Source organism: Pipistrellus kuhlii, unplaced genomic scaffold (assembly GCF_014108245.1).
Source record: "Pipistrellus kuhlii isolate mPipKuh1 unplaced genomic scaffold, mPipKuh1.p scaffold_m20_p_1, whole genome shotgun sequence".
In the NCBI taxonomy this organism is placed as follows: Eukaryota; Metazoa; Chordata; class Mammalia; order Chiroptera; family Vespertilionidae; genus Pipistrellus; species Pipistrellus kuhlii.
In genome coordinates, this window is record NW_023425404.1 from 164,737,552 (window position 1) to 164,757,471 (window position 19,920).

Consider the following 19,920-nt stretch of genomic DNA (forward strand, 5'->3'; position numbering starts at 1 on the left):
AAGTCAAAATATTGAGAACCAGAGAACCTGAAAATTGGAAAGAGAAAAATGACTCATTACATACAAGTTAACCCCAATAAAATGAATCGCTAACTTCTTTTCTTAAAAAACTGATGTCAGAGGCAGTGGCACAGCACATTCAATATATTCAAAGTGATGAAGTAAAAAAACAACAACAAAATAAATCAAAGCTGTCATCCAAGAATTTTATATGTAGCAAAACTATCTTTCAAAAATTCAAGTGAAATAAAAACATTCTCAAGTAGGCAAACACAGAGAATTTCTTGTTAGCAATTCTACTTAAAAAAAAAAATCAGTATGTCAGGCTGAAAGCAAGTGACATTCAGACAATAATTCAAGTCTACACACACTTATAAAATGTGTTAGTAAAGGCAGCTATATAGATAATTATACATGACAGTGTAATGCATGTTATCTCTCCTTCTTTAAAACTCATTTTGAAAACATTGCATAAAACAATATGTATACTGGAATGATGATATTGTTGAGGATATAACATATAGAAATATAATGTATTTAACAAAAACAGAACAAAAGTGGTGGCTGTGAATACAGTATTATTTGAGTATGGAAATGGCACCAAATGTTAGCTTGAATTCACAGAGAAAAAATGAAGAGAATAATAAATGATAAATAAGAATATTAATATAACAAACTATATAAATATATATTTGCTCTCTTCTCTTTAAAATAAATAATATTATAAAATGTAATGATTATACCAATGTATCATAGGGTTTGTTATATATATATATATATATATATATATATATATATATATATATATATCATATAAATACAGTAAAATAATGGGGGACAATGCAGCTATATAATAGTAAAGAGTTTATATTTTACAAGAATCAAGGTAATATAAACCTGAAGTTGATTTTGGAGATTAAGATTATCCATATATTCTTAGCACAGTTACTAAGAAAATAAATGTAAAATATAATTGAAATTATTAAAGGAATTAAAATTTTACTAGAAAAAATCCATTTAATTCAAAGAGGACAGTAAAGGAGGAACAGAATGACATAAAGCACATAGAAATAAAGTAAAATGGCAAGCATAACTCTAACTATAGTAACAAAAAATTAAATAGGAATGAGTTAAATAATCAAATCAAAAGTTAGATATTATCAGATTAAATGAAAAAAGACAAACTATATGCTGTCTACACACTTTATTTTTTATTATTTTTAAAAATATATTTTATTGATTTTTTACAGAGAGGAAGGGAGAGGGATAGAGAACTAGAAACATCTATGAGAGGGAAATATGGACCAGCTGCCTCTTGCACACCTGCTACCGGGGATGTGCCCGCAACCAACATACATGCCCTTGACCGGAATCGAACCTGGGATCCTTCAGTCCACAGACTGACCCTCTACCACTGAGCCAAACCTGTTTAGGCTATCTACAAATTTTATTTTCATCCTATTTGTATCATTAAATCTAAAGTAAAGATACAAATAGGATGAAAATAAATTATGGAAATAATGTATCATGCAAATAGCAACCGTAAGAGAGACAAACTTAATATTCTATAATCAGAGAAAAAGCCTTGAAACAAATACATTGATAGATGAAAAGCCACATAACTACTGTTTTCCTGAAGAAACGAACTGTAGTAACCGAAGGGCTTTTTTCTGGTGCTGGTAAGTTATCCTAAAGAGGAATACTCCAGTTCCTGCCTGGGCCAGGGTGGGTGTAGGTTTGGTGATACTGGTGTGGTCTAAGTTCCCTGGGTAACATTCTGAGAGCTTGCTGGCAGGTGCATCAGGGAGGAACTTCATCATTTCTGAAGTGAATTCTCTGTCTCCCCTTTTGTAAGGATTGCATCTTTCTTCCACCCAGCCTAAATTGTGCTAACGTTCTCAAGACAAGGTTTCCTTCAGGTTTAATTTCTCTAAAACTAGAGCCTTCTGCTAGGCTGAGACTGAATAATTTCCTAAATGGGAAATGTAGGTAAAGGGATTTGGAAGGTGAGGATTTAAAAGTTTTCAACCTTTTAAGGAATTTAATCAATTATCGTTTTAAAAACCTTGGCCCATACTTCAGCTTTAATATTTTCTGGCCTTTCTAAGAGGAATTTGCTTTTGCCTAGCTGCCATATCAGTTCCCTTCCATCTGCTTTTCATTTCCCAGATATTTACTTCTCATTATCTCCCCCCTCTTTCCTCTTTATCTTCATGAGTTTATGCTTTTTTTTTTCTTTATTGTAATTTTAGTGGGGTTTTGGAGGGAGCAAAGATAAATGTCATTAATTAATCTACCATGTTTGATCTTATACTATAGCCCCTTAAAAACAGGTCATCAAAATAAAAAGAAACTAAAGCAGTATGTTCAGTTAAACAGATCTTGGTTCGAATATTGAATCAATTTCACACTGATAGTGTTGTAATAAACCAGAGCCCCGGTGCATGAAATTTGTGCCTGGGGTTGGAGGTCACCTCAGCCCAGCCTGCACCCTCTCCAATCCAGGACACCTCTGGGGATGTCTGACTTAAATTGGCAGTAGAAAATCCCTCTCACAATCTGGGACCACTGGCTCCTAACTGCTCACCTGCTTGCCTCCTGATCATCCTTAACTGCCCACCCTGCTAGCCTGGTCACCCCTAATTACCCTCCCTGCCATCCTGGTCACCCCCAACTGCCCCCTACTGGCCTGATCATCCCCCTCCCCTGCCGGCCTGGTCACCCCTCACTGCCCACTCCTTGCCAGCCTGGTCACCCCAACTGCCACCCCTGCCATCCTGGTCACCCCATGCAGCCTGCTGTTTGGTGTTTGGTCATCTCTCACTAACCCCCTTGCTGGCCTCGTCACACCACAAAGCTCTCTGTTCAGTTGTTTGGTCATCCCTCACTAACCCTTCTGCTGGCCTGGTTACCCCATGCAGCATGTTTGGACATCCGTCCAGTTGTTTTGGTTTCAATGTTTGCTTAGGCTTTTATAAATATAGATAGCTTACATATTTTATTTGAACTATTATTTTTCTCACAGGGAAAACATACATAATATTTAACTCATAGGTCTTACATGACAAAAGATATATACAGAGTTTTCATGGCTTTAACCATCACCACCATCACCCTCATCACCACCACCACCATCATCATCATTGTATCCTACAAATAAAAACAGTATGGCCTAAAGTGTCTTTGATTAGTTTTAAAATTCTTTAGCTACTTAAAATTTTAACATTGTTATTCAATTTTAATAACAGTATTCAGATAACCAGGTATCAAGGCTATTGTTCTGCCTTCTTGGTTATAAAGAGTTTGCTCTGGAGAGTACATGGGTCACAATTCTATTACATCCAAACTAGACATGAGAAGTTAAATTTAGTTTTGAATGTTGGGGTGGGCTGAGGTGATTGTTAATACAATGGCCACATAGTTTTGATGGTATAAGATAATTTAAATCCTTAAAAAATATGAAGTTTGTGAGATGTCATGACTTATACGTGATTGTTAAGGAAGAATTCAAGATACGTAGGGTTTTGCCCGTTTTTCAGCAACATGAATTTAAAAGTTTTGCATTTTCTTCCTTTATGCCTTTTTATTTTTATGAGAGCTTTATGACCCTAATTATTTCTTGATTAACACTACTTGCTTATTTATGGGTGTATTGTCTTTAGTAATGAATAATTTATTTATAAAATAACAAGCATGCTCTCATCATTCCAAATTAGCCTCATGAGCATTAAATGGAGAGTTAAATCGCTCCTTGACATTCTGTGAACCAGTAACACTAGAATAGAACCTGATTGGCAGAAATTGTAAGAACTAAGAATAGTAAAACAATGTACTTACATTTTTAGGAATCAGAAGAAATAAATGCAGCTGGCTGTCATATATAATAAAAACTTATTCCTCAATATTTAATGTGTATGTCAATGTATTCTAAAATGTGAGTAGCATCAAAAGCAAAACACTTTTTATTTGAATAACATTCTTTTCTGAACAAGAGCCTTCCAATCTCCATGTGCCTCATAAATGTTGTTTCTCTGTGAAGAGAATTTTATTCCAAGAAAATAATTTTTAATAGAACTTTATCCCATTCATTAAATACTTTTCAGACTGGCTGCTTTGCACACATTTCATGCTGTAAGATTTCAGATTATGTTTTAATATCGATGAATAAGTTGTCCATGTACTCTGTAAATACCTATTCTCAAGGATTCTAGCTTATAAAATAGTAAGCTTGTTGAAGCACAGATATTTATCACTGATCCAATAAGATTTTATGTACCCTGTAAATGTGATATGATATATTTTATGCTTTCTCAGTCTTTGGTGCAATAGACATTCAGTTTTCCCCCCCATGAAGCTAATTTTACAATCAGTAGCTGTCTCTGAACAATATTTTGTTACAACTTCATGGGTCCTGAATGCTCACAGGGAGCCATTATTTCCCCAGATATGATGAGGAGCCAGACAACCTGAACCCACATTGTTTATATTTTAAAATGATACTTAATGTCTAAGCTTAAATTATCTTGTATTTCCTTATATATATCATATTTACATACTTCTCCCCTCCACTCACAATGAAGTAAGAATACCACTAGCTCTTCTGACAGCTTATATAGCTTCATGGGCAGCAAAGTCAAGATCAGAATAGGGTGCATTAAGTTAAGTAACAAAATCAAGGACAGCCTGTTTCAGTTCTTGGTTTTTGTAAGGTTAGGAGGGAAAGAATTTTTGATCCTCCCAAATTGCTTGAAAATCTAATATTACATAATTCAAGTATACACAATCAAATATTTGATAAATGTACCAATGCACATAATAATTTACATATCCATTGTAAGGTAATAAACCTGTTATGATAAATAGAATTAGTTTTATGAAGGACAGGGTTGTTCAGTAAGAGCAGCAGATAAGAAATTAATATTTTAAAATTCTAATGCCAGTTTTGCCGCTGACCTGTTTTGTGATCCTATACAAATAACTCATTCTGTTTATTTCTGCTCTAAAATAGTACTTGCAATATCAACTCAAGTAACGGTTTTGTGAGAGAGAATAATTAAAAAAATAAGAAGCAAGTGGCCAGTGATTGCTTTGAAATATCGAAAGGGTATCTATCTTTTTGCATATATACATATCTGAGTTAACCAGGTATTTTTAAGTCAAGTCTTGGTTATAAACTTTGATGGCGTCTGTTCCTGAATGCTGTTGGTTTTACTAGAAAGATCACTAGTTCTAGAATTCAGTGCACTGAGTTCTAGCCCACGCAATGCCACCAATTCTGCCAGGTCAAATAAAACTTTTCAGGAAACATATTTCCTCATTGGAAAAGATGGGACAGTTTTCCTCCTTACATATATGGCTATTGTGAGCATCACAGTACTTTGAAAGCTAGAAAAGTTATGTTGGAAATATGAAGTGTTATATAAATATAAGATTATATTTCTAAAGGTAATACTTTTTAAAAGTATTTCAGAATCAGATATATCATGGGGGAGATATTTGGAAATGGCAATGACTTCCACCTCAAGAATGTTTACACTTAAAAGTTTTTGAGTTAAAATCATTTTCCTTCTGCTAGGAGTTCTAACAATGATGATTAATGCTCAGAACATGACTTTGCATACTTCTAGGTTGACCACTCAATCACCATCTTTCTTTAAAAAGCAATCTGTACATATATATTTTTCTTTCTCAGTACTCATACAATACTCATTCTTTACCAGACCTAATATAGCTTCCCAAATTCAAATAAAGCCATTCTACGGTCTTTAAAAATGTTTATTTACTAAAACTGAACACTTGTATTCACTTTCATTTATTCTGTCTATAGTACTTGAAACTTATTTTTCTTGTAACCTATTTCCTAAAAATCATATTAACTTTAACTTGCTTTTAAAAAAAAGACCCAAGCTAGTATGCCAATGAGTTCTTTTTCCATTTCTTCCTTTTCTTTGCATATATATCCCCTCACCCTTGAAGCATAATTAATACTCAAAGTTTGTCTTTATATTAAAAAGGATTAAATGCCAGTTCTATCTCTATCTCTAATCTCTACCACTTCATTATTACTTCCTACTATTTTCTTGCATACCATCCAAATGATGAATTTACTACCATATTATTAACATGATTTCCTGATGTTTCTAGCTTCTATTATCTATCTGGGTCAGCCTTTGGCCTTAGCCATTTCCCTATCATTGCATGCCAAAATACTGAAAATGCAAATGTTGCCAAAATTCTATGATTTCTAAAACCTTTTTTACCAGTTAAATTAAGAAAACTGGAAGTTAGTGGCTAAATGATAGTGTACTAAATTTTAAACATAGTAGGTTTTGAATTTTTTAAATTACAAAAAATTAAAAACAGGAGCACTCTGGGTTAAAAGTTTATATTAATTAAGTGTTGCTCAGTTTTCATGAAGTGCCTTCAGTCTTGGTGGGAGAGTTGATATTTATTTCTTTTTTTGGGGGGCGGGGGGAGCTGAGGGAGGAGGAGAGTCAAAATTCAATCCAGACCTGTAGCACATTATGTTAACTATTTTTCTCTTCTGTTTTTTAATGGAGGCATATTTGTGTTTTATCATTTAAAATGCTATACAAAGGCGTCACAAATATATAAGAATTTACTAGGGCTTTTGGAGGATATAAAAAGTTAGGCTCAGTTTTTATGTCAAAGAGCTTATGGTCTTGATGTAAACTTATGAGAGAGGAGATATGTAAAATGTATTTATAGTACTAGATAGAGTAAAACAAATGCCTTAAGAGAGGGAGAGATAAAGTGCTCTGTGGGTTTTATGATGTACAATAAAATATATGCGGCTTGATGTTTATACTCAAATGCAAACTGCAGTTTTCATTTTTCTTAGATATCTGTGCTTTTTCATAACAAGAAACAGAGCCCTGTAGTGACCAGGCTCATGACCTCCAGGGCCAGACTGCCTAGGTCAGTCCTATCAGTGACTCACTAGTTGTGTACTACAGGCCAGCTTAATCTCTCTGTACCAAATCCTCATCTATAAACTGGGGACAGTAAAATTAGTACAAGCTTCACATGATTATGATAAGATTTAAGTTAGAATTATACACTTGAAACTGTATGATTTTTATTAACAAATGACACCCCAATAAATTCAATGAAAAAATGAAATAAAATAAAGTAGATCTATTTATAAAATACTCTGAACAATGTTATGTGGTGGGAAGTACATGGAAGTTTAATTTCTTGATTATATTACTTCTGTTTTTTCTTGGCTTGGATTAAAAATCAAATTTGAGACTCATTTTTCTTCTAAAACTTTATAGTGCTCCATACGTGTCTAGTAATAGACAATGCCCCCCCAAAAAATTATCATAAAATCAGTCAGATATTAGGCAGATTTCACCTAAAATATGGATGAAGAACACCCTATCCATATAAAAGTATATGTTCAATATGACATAATTTTTTTGGTTTTTGAAAGGTGTAATTCAAACAAAAGGATTTTAATGTTAGAAAGCATATTGAAGATAATTTATCACCCCCCTTCAGTTTCTTTTCATAAAGTCTGTTGTATGGCTTTCATAAAAGTATCCAGGAATAGGTTAAGATTTCTGTCAATATGCCTGTATGCTCATTCTTGCTCTAGGCTCTTTCAAAATGTGTGATTATAATTTCCCACCTCTTCTTTGACTTTTTTTTTGTAAATTTGGAATCCATGTATTTATCCATATGTAACAATAATTTCTATTTAATATTGTTTCAAATGCATTAGGTATTTGCTTTTAGTAGACTTGTAAGCACCTAGTTGAAATGTGCAAGTCTTGATTCCATATAGTTACATTTAAAAGCATACTTTCATTTTGCTGTTTTAATAAATAATTCTTCACTTCATATAATAAGATATGACAGTTTTCATCATTCTCTATTTCTATAGTTTGAGATTAATGTTATAACATTCTTTATACTAAGATGTTAACATAAAGGAGGAAGATTTTGGTAGCAAAGTATATGTAGTTCATTTTTCAGTTATTAAACATTTGTATTTGAGAATTTGCTATTGCATCTGACACTGTTTTCATTATTAGCACTTTAAAATTTAAAAGGATTTGAGATTAAAAGCTTCAGCCACAAAGTTTAACTCCATAGTTTGTTAAAAAAAATTATGAGCATCCATAAAGGAAAATAGTGTGCAAATGGAGATATGATAAATGTGTGCAAATGGAGATATGATAAATTTAACAGCATCCCTCTAATCATGTGGAGAAATATTTGTCAAATCATTTATCTTAGAGCAATGTTTTTATAATTTTATAATAAAATGTCTATTTTCAAAATAAATTACATATTTATAAATATTTAATTTTATGCTATGAAAACATAACAAATTACCATCATATAGTATTAAGGTATAATACTATAATCCTAGACATAGGATTTATATGAGTAGTTATTTTTGGTGTTTTAAAAGAAACTTCCTCTGAAATAATTGAGAACTAGAATTAAAGAACCTATTGAAAAGCTGGGTGCCTGAATCCTATGATTGTGAAACTATAGACCCTTAAAATCATGTAGGTGAAGGTGAAGATGATCCCAGCTAGGGACAGAGTTAACTTAAAGTTGTCTCAGTGGCAGGAAGAAGTGGGTGCAAAGGAAAGTAACCTTGAAAGAAAAAGTAATAAAGCAAATAATTTAACACTTAATTGATGAAAGCACCAGAGCGGTGCTACTAATGATGCTGTAACTATGAAATGGATAAATTTGAAGAGTTCAAACATTTCTTTGTGATCCATACTGATAAGTATGCAGGAAATAATTACAAGAGTATTAGAGATAATCATCTATCTAATAATAGAGGAATATACAAATTACCCCAGATGTTGTAACTTACTACGGAACAACAGGGTCTTGAGGCTGCATGGCGCCTGGCCAGGGCGAGGGGCTTCAGGCCGTGCCCCCCACCCCGTGGGACTTGATGGGGACCTCAGGCAGTGCCCCTTGCCCAGTGATGCTTGATGAGGGACCTCAGCCCACAGCCCCCGTCCAGCAGGCTTGACAGGGGACTTCAGGCCATGCCCTTCCACCTGGCGCTGGGCCGGGGACCTAAGGTTACACACACACCCCCCCTCCCCCGCTCTCGCCGTCCCCAACCCCGCCCCCCCACTGTTATCACTGATAAGGTTTAAACTCCAACATTTATAGGAAACTCATACAACTTAACAAAAGGAAGATAAACAACCCAATAAAAAAAAAAATGAACCTAAATAGATACTTTTTGAAAGAGGACATATAGAAGGCCAAAAACATGCTCTTTGCTACTTTTCACTGTCACTGATTTTCATTTGAAGTTGAAACAGGAGGATTATAGAATGCCTTTTAAAAATCCATGTTTAATTGTCTAATATTGACTGTCTTTCCTAGAATTTAAATCCTTTATCATTTGGTAAGCATTTCATAGATTTGCCACTTTTTAAAGATCAATCACATTGCTTTTTAAAACATCTTTATAAAAGTCTCTTAAACACTTTTCTCAGATGGATGTTCAAATATATTTAAAGTTACATATCAAATGACACTGGGTGTTTTGCTAGAAGGAAGTAGCAGAAAAAGATTGTGTGCTTTATCCTTAGTTATAAACCTGAAATAATTTGAAAAATTTAGAAGTGCCCATCAGCAGATGAGTGGATTAAAAAACTGTGGTACATCTACACAATGGAATACTATGCTGTTGTAAAAAGGAAGTCCTACCATTTGCAACAGCATGGATGGAACTGGAGATCATTATGCTAAGTGAAATAAGTCAGTTGGAGAAAGATAAATATCACATGATCTCACTCATTTGTGGAATATAATGAACAACATAAACTGATAAAAACAGAGACAGAGAAGCATTGATCAGATCTTCAAACCTCAGAGGGAAGGCTTGGGAGTGTGGGAGGAAGGAAGAGAGATCAACCGAAGGACATGTATGCATGCATGTAAGCATAACCAATTGACACAGACACTAGGGAGGTGAGGACATGAGAGGAGGTGTTGGTGGAGGGGCAATGGGGGAATAAGAACACATATGTAATAACCTTGATCAATCGATAAAATAAAATAAAATAAAATAGCAGAGAAATTATGGTTTTTATTTATTGATGTCATTAGCATATCTCCACCAATTTTTCAAAACAAACTTTGTGTTACCCGTCAGGTAAAACATATTTAAATGATTATTCATTTATAACCAATCCATGACTTCTTGTAGGATAATTACAGAGGACATATATGTAACATATACAAAAAATGTATATGTTATCATTGATAAGTTAATTCAATAAAATAAAATTTTCAAACCAAATACTGATTATTTAATAAACAAAATAATCATTACTGTTTACTTTGCCTTTGTTGTATATTAATAGGATGGACTCCATGTTTTGAAATGAAAGTACACTGAAGATAGTTAGCTACAATTATAGAAGGAAAAAAAAAAAAGTGTTTTTCTTCAATTTACCAGAGATTGAAAAAACTTATTTTCAAAGGGGGACAGGTTTATATTTGTAAAGTATTGGATGTGAAACATCACAAAATATGCTCATTGTTTCATGTGGGTGTTCTTATTAATGCTTTAAGATTTGTGAAAACTGTTCAGGCAAAGCCACATAATATTGCCAAAAATAGGGGGAAATGCTGCTAACTAGAAATTCTGTATCGTATCAGCTCAGCCTAATCTATATAATAAAGAGCTAGGGTGGTAAAGAGCATTATGACCAAAGGCTTGACCAGACCGGAAGTCAGTACTGGGTCACCAGCAACCCAGCACTGACTGGGGCCACTGCTGGCACCCTTACCCAGCACTGACTGCCTCGGGGGCTGCAGGTCAGGCCCAGAAAGAGGCCTGCAGAGAGAGGGGCAGGATATAATCTGTAACCTCTGTGATCAGATTGGAAGGGGAGGGAAGTTAGGGGCAATCAGGCTGGCATGGGAGGGCAGTTGGGGGCAACCAAGCTGGCAGGGGAGGGCAGTTGGGGGTGAGACCAGGATGGCAGGGAAGGGATTTGGGGGTGAGATCAGGCCAGCAAGGGAAGGCAGTGAGGGGTGATCAGGCAGGCAGAGGCAGTTGGGGGTGAGATCAGGCTGGCAGGGGAAGGCAGTTAGGGGAGGTCAGTCAGGCAGAGGCAGTTAGGAGCAATCAGGCAGGCAGGCAGAGAGGTTAGGGGTGATTGGGCAGGCAGAGGGGTGCGGCAATCAGGAAGGCAGGCATGTGAGTGGGTGGGAGCCAGCAGTACCAGATTGTGAGAGGAGTGTCAGACAGCCTGTATAGTCCCGATGCCATCTATAGGGATCCCACCAGAGGTCAGACATCCTCTGAGGAGTTCCTGATTGTAGTGATTGCAGGCTGAGCTGAGGGAACCCCCACCTTCTGTGCACAAATTTTGTGCACTGGCCTCTAGTTAATTTATAATGAAATAATAAGATCTCAGCAAAGTTCTGCTGTCTTTTTAATTTTTTTAATCCTCACCCAAGGAAATTTTTCCATTGATTTCTAAAGAAAGTAGAAGGGAGGAAGAAGGAGAAAGAGAGAGAGAGAGAGAGAGAGAGAGAGAGAGAGAGAGAGAGAGAGAGAGAGAGAGAGAGAGAGAGAGAGAGAGAGAGATGGGAGACACATGGATTGGTTGCCTCCCACTCATGCCCTTACCTGGGCTAGGGAACCTGCAACTGGGAATTGTACCCACAATATTTTTCTCTGAGGGCCCATGTTTTTACCACTAAGAAAATTGGTGAGGGTAGTTCTGGTGTCTTTTTATTATTTATTTATTTATTTATTTATTTATTTATTTATTTATTTTTTACCACAGATGGTATGATTGCAATTTACTTATTTCCATGGAATTAGAGCAGTATAGCTATACACAGCAGTTATATCACAGGTATTAATGGAAGTTAACACTGCCTTAGAGCTAATGAGTTAGTATTGATACTTTGAAATGGATAGATCCATAGGGGCAAATATCAGATATTGGTTTACTAGATTTTTTTAATGTCTTTATTCAATGAATATTTTGAACATTTGTACAATTCCTGTTTTAAAAACTTGAACAACACAAGCCCCTAGATTTAAGGAGGTGGGAGTCTATGGGGAGTGTGGTCTCTAACTAAGAATTACCTTCGGAGTGGGCACAAGAGTGGGAGAAATACATCGCATAGGAAGTGGTCAGGGAGGGATGTGAAAACATTTGTGCTAAACGTTAATGATTAAGATTATGAGAAGATAGCTGGCATTTTGGGTATGCAAGCTATGTGCAAAGGCATAGAGATGAAAGGTGTCTTTTGGTGGGAAACTGTGAAGTAACTGAAAGAAGCTAGTCTTTGGTACATTGTAAGGAGTGAGCATATTGTAAGTGGAGTTTGTAAATGAGGGTGGCAGTGAAGGAATAGATGAGTCTGAAAAGATAGTTAAAGAGCTTGCGAAAACATATTCGAATGGTGAGTTATTTTGACTTTACTTAGTATGAAACAAAAATCCATAAGGGATTCGATAGAGAAATGACACCACAACCACATTTTAGAAAGCTGCATGATGTCAGCGTGGAGGTGTGGGAAATGAGGAGAGGACAGGGAGAGGAAGAAGTTAGTTTCATTAGTGGGCTATTGAAATAATGTGAGAGATTACACAGCTTTCCGTCGAGCATGCTATAAAAAGAACAAGAGAAATGAGCACGTGGAAGTGACACATAACAGAAAAAGGTTTTTAATATTCCAATTTGTTGGATAAATATCCTACTTAGAATTTGCTAATCAACTACATCTGTCTCGCATGTATACATTTACCTAAAAATGATTTGTTCTTCTCTTTTTAGAGTGACTAAACTTCTGTAATAAAATAGCTTCTCTCTAAATGGGCTCAGATAAAGTAGACTTATAATAACTAGATTGGATGACATAAGAATATGGTCCCTTGGATTCTGCCTTAAGGTAGCTATTAAGCTGCTCAAGTTTTCTAGAGAGTTCTCTAGAGCTGAGATTACCTGGAACATTATTCCAAAGTCTAGTTACACATTCTTGCAGCTGGATGTTATTTCACAAGTATTGAAATTAAAAAAAATATATATATATTATTGACAAAATATTTGTAGGTGAATATTTTGTCCTGCTGTAATTCATCTGGCAAATATTAGAAATACCTTCTGAAAGAATGACTGTGCCTCTCACAATAAGAAATTATAGGTGAAAATTATGGATTCTCTTTGGACTCTGTGTTGACATCAGAGTGACCTTCGGTTCACCTTGCACAGAAGCTTCCAGGCACATTGAGAATGGATTATAGCACACTGAGCTTCCTCTCACTCTGTTGTTACAATCAGCAGATCTCAGGAGGGATTCCCTGCGGAGGATGTTGTAATCTCTCACTGGATGCTTTTTTCCCTTCTTCTTTCTTCTTTTATTTGCTTTGAAGAGCTGGACAAGAAAGGTATCTAGGCTGAAAGCTGGGGTAAACCTGGAAGGCAAGTGCTGACATCCATGAGATCAGAGTCACTCTTGCAAGAGCTAACCAGCAGGGTAAACAGTTTGCTACAGCTTTAATAAATGAGACTGATAGAAATGGTATCAGATCAGTTCATCTAAACACTTTTCATTTTCATACACAGCTAGTAGTCACTGATCTCTCTTTATCACACAATTAATTCTTTCCAATTCCCTTTGCTCTTTCTCTCACTTAACTCCTCAGTCTGTTTAAACCAAAGGTAGCATTCTAAAATGTGATGTGATTATAAACATTTTGTTGATGAAAGATATTCACACACAACAGGAAGAAATTAAGTTGTTACTGACATTTCTCCATAGAAAGTGGAATTATCTGCAGCCAAATGGGATTTTTCATTTAGCAAACTCTGTAAGACTGTGAGAACTTCCTGGCAGTATCAGATACTGCAACTTCAGAATTATAGAATTACATGAGTAAATGGCAGGGTTGAATCTGCTGTGGTGCAGAATTCTAGCTCTCTAGGGTGTGTCCAGTGTCCTACAAAAAAAATTACAGGAGTGGATTAAAAATAAATTAGGGAAATGCATTATTTCATTGTATTTTTACACTAGGAGCCTTGCAATGTAAAGAAACGGTTGTTTCTTAATATTATAGTTTCTATTTAAAAAACTGGATGAACACTACCTATATGAGAAACAACTGTAAAAGCAACATGTTTAGTTTATAAGCATTTAAATTTCACACAAAGCCAGGGTTTAGTTACAATCCAAGATTGTATCAGCTGGGAACTGCCCCACATTATGCTGTTATCTGTCTACAATGGTGGTCTTGGATGTTTTAAAGGCTCCCGGGTATGTGGAAATATTACCATTGCTTTAAATTAGAGGAGCCTTTTCCAAGGTGGCCATTTATATGTTATCCTATATAATAAAAGTACAACATGCAAATTAACCATCACTCCACTACACCCACCAGCCACACCCACCAGCCAATCAGAGCAAGTATGTAAATTAATCCCAGCCAAGATGGCTGCAGCCACAGAGAACAGTGGAGAGAGGCTTGGGTTTCCCTGTCAACAGAAGCCAAGCTTCCCACACACCCTGGCCAGCCCAGGTCTCCACTGAAGGCTACAAAGTTTCAATTGTAGAAGGTAAATAAATTCCAGATACCAGAGCCTCCGCTTGGGTCACCAGGGGGTGTGGCTGGCCTGCAAACTACCACAGGCCCCTTGCTCAGGCCACCCCACGCCCCAAAGGAACCCCCACCTGATCCAGGACACCCTTCAGGGCAAACTAGCTGGCCCCCACCCATGCACCAGGCCTCTATCCTATCTAATAAAAGTAATATGCAGACCATCACTCCAACACACAACATGGCTGCCACCATGTGGTCAAAAATCTTTCCCCCATGTGGACACAAGATGACCACCAAAAGATGGCCAGCAGGGGAGGGCAGTTGGGAGGGACCAGGTCTGCAGGGGAGGGCAGTTGGAGGCCATCAACCCTACAGGGTAAGGCAGCTAGGGGTGGCCAGACTGGCAGAGGAGGGAAGCTGGGGTCAAACAGGTTGACAGGGGAGCAGTTAGACATCAATCAGGCTGGCATGGGAGTGGTTATGGGGTGATCAGGCTGGCTGGCAGAAGTGGTTAGGGGTAATCAGGAAGGCAGGCAGGCTAGTAGTTAGGAGCCAGCAGTCCTGGATTGTGTGAGGGATGTCAGACTGCCCGTTTAGGCCCAATCCAGATTGGAGAGTGCAGGCTGGGCTGAGGGATACTTCTGCCCTCCCCCCCACCCCCATGCATGAATTTCATGCATTGGGCCTCTAGTGGTGATATAATGTGAATCAATTATAAATCATCCTATGGAAAATTTCTTTAAATGCTACTATAGATGAAGTCTTTAATGCCATGGGACAACTAGATTTATATTTCATTACAATATTTAGTATAGATATTAAGTGAAATAACATTTATTTTCCTCTGGTGACACAGTAAGATTCAAGTAAAATTTATTTTTACAAATTTGTAAACTGGTTCATGTCTATCAAATATGAGAAAATTTTTTAAAAATCATTTATGTTCTCAACTTTGGTGTTCTACGTATCTGGGTGACATTTTGATTTTATTATTATGATATAGTCTTTTGGCTTCTGTTTATAAGAATGTCTGTCTAGCTAAAATGAACCTTTTTTTGGTTTCAGAGGATGGGTAAGTGGGATTAGGAATTTTATAGCAGGTGTGCAAAGATTAAGATAGAATTAATGTTTAATTTCAGAAAATCATAAAAGAATTTTCCAGAAAAAATATGGGTTTGAAAGAAGACCTTGGAGTAAGTATGTTGTACATTTTCTTAACGTACTGATAATGCTCAAACATCAAGGGCACAGACTCTTAAAAATTTTCTCTAAATATAGAGAGTGCATGACTTCTACCTTCATGGATCTTCATCATAACTTCATACCCCTGGTAAGAAGATATGATGTAATATCAGTCGATAAATAGCCCAGAGCCTACCCTTTTGATTCCCAAGGAATTTTGAGAAATAAAGAGAGAGAGAAAGGCAAATAAGTAAATGAATGAAGGACCTGGTCCCCAATCTCCATTTTCAGACTTTGTCTTGGACATAAAGACACCTTGTTATATAAGTTGAAACAATTGCCAAGACCAGGAGAACTTGCCTAAACTCATTTCTGAAACTCTGAAAGGAGATAGCTGCTCAGATGGCCATTAAAAACTAACCTTTGGAACTCAGCATGGTTAGGCTGAAGGAGAGAGATGGCTTAGCTTTCCTGAGTTGCTTGTATTATCTATGAATGTTAGTAGAATGCAATATTCTTGCATGACCCTGTTCCTTGTGGGGAGTTTTGAGGTGATATGACCTCACTGCAGAAGATAGAGGTTAGAAATGGGTGGCCTAATTAAGACTCAGGAAGGCAGATGTAGAAGAGATTCAAAGAGATTCCCAGAACTAGCCTGGGCTGAGGTGAGATGTTAGGAGTCAGACCTTGCCACTAGGTCTTGGAAGCCTTGTGGAGCCCGGGCTATGTATGAATTACAGCAGGGGACTCCTGCAGCCAGACACATAAGAAACCTCCTTAGAGCCCAGAGGAGCCAAGGACCCAGAGCATTCCAGCACTCCCTCACACTGTTGTCCTAAAAGCAACGAGAGCATCCTAATATACTCATATCCCACTTAGAGGAAGGAAAGAGTAAAGGGGCAGAATGTAAAATGGAATATAGCCCTGACCAATTTGTCTCAGTGGATAGAGTGTTGGCCTGCAGACTGAAAGGTCCCAGGTTCAATTCTAGTCAAGGGCATAAACCTTGGTTGTGGGCTTCATCCCCAGTAGGGGGTATGCAGGAGGCAGCTGATAGATGTTTCTCTCTCATGGATGTTTCTAACTCTCTACCCCTCTTCCTTCCTCTCTGTATAATCAATAAGAATATATTTTTTAAAAAGATGGAATATGGACCTAGAAATTCTTAGTAGTAAAAAAACAAAACTCTTTAAAACAGTTCTCTGAGGGATCTGGACTTTAAAGTATACAACCAGGAATATAGGAAACTGACATACTATTATTTGGCAGGAGTAAGTTTTCTTCTATGTGGGATGCATTTTAGTAGAAGATTAGACCAGGTTTAGAGAATACAGGAGCTAACTTTTCCTATGTACCTCTAGGCACAATGTGAGAAATTTCACATTTATGTGATATTCTATACTCATTTGGGTATATCACCACAGCAAAAATATAACTCATAGGTTAAAACATTCTCATAATTGGAAATCTCTGCATTAAAATAAGAATAGTTTATTTGTTTATTAGAGTTCAATTGCTTTAGAACAAATCATCACAAGTTTAGCAGCTTAAAACAATCTAAATTTATTACTGTAGGTCAGAAGCCTGGGCAAGCTCAACTGGGTTCTTTGCTTCATCTCCCAAGGATGAAATTAAATCATCAGCTAGCCTGGGCTCTTATCTAGATGGTATAGGGGAAAATGCACCCCAAGCTCATTCAGAATGAGGGCAGAATCCAGTTCCTTGTGGATGGTAGTTCTGAAGTACCAGTTTTCTCACTGGCTGTCATCCGAAGACTACTCCTTCATCTTCACTGCAGCAAGGGCAAACCATGTCTTTCCCATCCTTTGAATCTCTTTGATTTCTTCTTCTGCTACCAGTTAAAGGAAACTCTCTGCTTTTAAAGGATTCATGTGATTCGATTTGGTCCCTTTGAATTAACTAAAAGTCAATTGATTAGTAACCTTAATTAAATCTGCAAAATCGCTTTTGTCATGTAACCAAACATAATCACAGGCATTATATCTCATCAAGTTCCCATTCCCACGCCTGGCAATTAGAGTGGGAAATCTTGGGTATATGGGGTGGGGAGAGGAGGATCATTTAAGTATTACTTCAACCACTATCAGTTTTCTTGTGTACTTTTTCATAAAACAACAGGCTGTAATAAAAAAGGTACTATTGGCTAATAAAATAGATAATACTGTTGATGATAGCCATGACTCAATTACTAATTTTTAATAGTTGGAAGTATTAAAAATTTGTGGGCATTATGTATTATCTATCATGAAAGCATTATGAACTCTGCTATGTGCTGAGGGCATACACAGGCAAAACTCACAGACTCTAATAGAAGACAGATGTGTAGATAGATGATTACAGTACACTTGATAAAGATTACCATAGATAGGCATATGACAAATACTATGGAAAGACAGTGTCATCTGAAGTCTTTGGAGAATGTGTTAAGAAAATCGTCTGGAAAATATAAAAGGGAATAGAAGAATAATCACATATAATAGCATGAGTTATCTAAATATAACCTTTAATTAAATTTTGACATGCTCTTCTTTATGTCTAATTTCATATATATATATATACATATCTCCTATATATTTTACAGAGTTAAGGTTGTACTTTACATTCACATTAGAATGCCTCTTTTGTATGTAATACATTAACATTTTTTGCTAAATATTACTTTTAATTTTTTAGTAATGTTGTATTATATGGAAGGTCTAACTTTTAATTAACCATTCCATTTATTGTTGGAAATTTTAATCATTTCTGATATTTTATAATTATAAAAAGTTTTAAGTCTACTGTTTTTCCACAACATGGTCATATGGTGAAAGGAAAATCCAACTTTGCTAAAATATGTTTAAAATAATTACAAATAATTGTAGACTAATGGTAAAAGATCAGTACATTTTTATATAATTTAATATTCAATTTAATATAATCAAATAACTGTTTTAAACAACTTTATTTGAGGAAAGTAAAATAACTTTCTTCTAAATTGTTTGTTTCTCCCACCTTTATAGATTGTACTAGTCAGGATTCTCCAGAAAAACAGAAGCAATAGGATGTGTACACAATCATCATATATATATTTGTATGTATGTGTATGTGTGCGAGAGAGAGAGAGAGAGATAGAGAGAGAGAGAGAGAGAGAGAGAGAGAGAGAGAGAGAGACTGAGTTTTTGAATTGGTTCAAGTGGTTGTGGTGGAAGCCAACTAGTTCCAACTCTGCAGGGTAAGTCTGCAGGCTGGAAACCCAGGGATGAGTTGAGTTCAAGTCTGAAGGTGTTCTGTTGGCCGAATTATTTCCTCTTTTGGATGGGGGGCGAGGTAGGGGGAAGGTCAGTCTTTTTTTCATATGATTAGATGAGACCCCATATTATGGAAGGAAGTCTAACTCCAGGCCACTGATTTAAATGTTAATTCTAACCAAAAAACATCTTCACAGAAACATTAGAATGAAAAATGTGGATACTGTGGCCTCGCCAAGTTGACACATGAAACTAGTCATCACAAGGACTGAGCGGAGCCACTGGCAATGAATTTGGCTGTTTGAGGTTTGCATGTGGGTTTTCTGTGTTCCAGAATTAAATAGACTTTAGACTTGCTTTCTAAGAGACATAATAAGATGAGATGAGAAAAAGTTCAAAAATGCCCAGCTGTCAAGGTTCAGTGGTTGACCTATGAACCAGGAGGTCAAGGTTTGATTCCCTGTCAGGGCTCATGCCCAGGTTGTGGGCTCCATCCCCAATGTGGGGCATGCAGGGGGCAGCTGATCAATGATCTCTCATCATTGATGTTTCTATCTCTTTCTCACTTTCCCTTCCTCTCTAAAATAAATAATAAATGTTTTTTTTAAAAAAAGAAAGAAAAGAAAAATTCCAAGAATTAGAAGGCATTAGTTATTATAGTACTGATCTAATAATAAATAATAAATAGGACCCTCAAGTGTCCTTAATGGCCCAAAACATTTTCTACTCTTAACTGTTCTAGTAAGAAGATTAAGTGTTACTTAGTGCTTTGATAAAAATTCTCTTCAGTGAGGATGATTTGTAGTAAAGGTCATTTTAATAAATTAAAAATTAAATTAGGCAAAAATGAAAAGGAACACAGTATTTTAATTTTAGAACCATGCAATTACCCAGAGGAATAACTGGAAA